This window comes from Apium graveolens, chromosome 3 (assembly GCF_009905375.1).
Source record: "Apium graveolens cultivar Ventura chromosome 3, ASM990537v1, whole genome shotgun sequence".
NCBI lineage: Eukaryota > Viridiplantae > Streptophyta > Magnoliopsida > Apiales > Apiaceae > Apium > Apium graveolens.
In genome coordinates this window covers 189005531-189007343 of record NC_133649.1, presented here as the reverse complement: position 1 = coordinate 189007343, position 1813 = coordinate 189005531, and positions in this window count along the sequence as shown.

Below are 1813 nucleotides of genomic sequence, written 5' to 3'. Positions count from 1 at the left end.
CCTCGCTGGGTTCTAAAACATTATTGGGAATCCCTAGGCAACTTTTAAGCCTAATATAAGTGTGGAAAGGACTCGCGTCTCAGTCCAGATCCACCATTCAAAGAAAACATTTATCCCCCTTTGGGACTGAAAAATCCACATTTTAATCATTTTAAAAATTGACGCCGATTTATGACAAAATCTATTTCGACTGTAATCATTTTTATCAAGAGATTATAGATCAACTTGAAACACTGGAAATATGACACTAAATCTCAGGGCCATGATCCACTAGACTTTACTATATTAGGGTAATTGAGAGGTTTCCATAAACAAGAACTTTGACAAGGAAATTGAGCAAGGCTATTGGATAATATGAAAGGGTAATGCCAAACTAGGCTTAAAGCAATGGTTGTAGACAAGGTATAGGTATTAGAACATCAAGAAGATAAGCATCACTGGTTCCAATAGGATAGAGGTGTTAAAATATAAAGAAAGTGATCATCAGCTCAAGATATAACAGGGTATCAAGCTTTTAGGGTAAGGATAGGGTTATCAAACAATCATGAATGAATTTAAGAAATGATTGGCTTTTAGGTATCAAGATAAAGTTTCTATCGAGGTTATTTCAAGAGTTGAATCAAAGCATCAGGGTGCAATATCAAGATTTCTCAGGGATCAATAGCATGATAATCAAAAGGATCAATAAGGTATTATAACAAATCTCTATTTTATCATGGCATTAAGCTATCATGAAAGACTTTTGAACTACTTGCAATACGTACTCGAGGGTTCATGGCATCTCTATGTAACTCAAAGATAAACAAAAGATACGCTTGATTTAAATATATCAAAATGACTCAGGATAATTGCATCGATATATATATGAACTGTTTACAGTAAATACGAAGGTCAAGTTGAATCACTTGCCTTAAGATAGACTGGTCTGGTCTGACTGGTAGGAGCAACAACTGGAGCTTCACTCGACTTTTATGGCAAGTTTTCCCTCGTCTCGAGATCCTACATAAATAATAATAATCCTCATTATAATATATTCTTACCATCTTAACCTATTTACAACCCGAAATTAAACATGGATGACACTTAGGCCTATACGCACTTAATTCATATCCACCATTATATTTTCAAATGTACACACGTAGCCACATAATCACATATCGTATATTAATACCAAATAACATCATATACACCATAATGCCACACTAGGCTTGGATGATCTCGACTCACCACTTAAGTCACTTGGTCACTAACTAAACAAAGTCTTCAAATTTGGGCTTCCTAACTCAATGTGCCTTTCCTAAATTATCCAAAACCTATTGACCCTCACTTGTGCCTTTTTCTCTACTGACCTTATACTATCTTACAACTATGGTGGTTGACCTAATACTCACTTCTAAGTGTTCTAAAACTATGTGATAAGTAAAAGTGCTCACTGGTGCAAATTTCAGAATGGTAACTAAGGTTTCTTGAGTGCATTAGACACTCTTAAACTACAAGTTTTTCTTCAAAATTTTTACACAAGACTCTCCTGACCTAAGGGCATCTCACAAGCTTGATGTGGCTCAAAGGCCTGGCTTGGGCCTTCTTGGGCCTAAGCTAAAAGTCCAAGGTTCCCCTGTTTTTCTGGGCAGAAAATGCCCTGACTTGAATTAACTTGTGACACATGGTTCTAGCTCATATCCTATGAAATATGGTTGGAAAAACTTCTCTGACATACCCTCTAACTAAGGCCCAATTGGGCCTAATGAGGGCCTACCCATGACATGGCCAAATCTCCCTATTTCTAAGTTGCAACAAAACTGTCCCCTGCTGG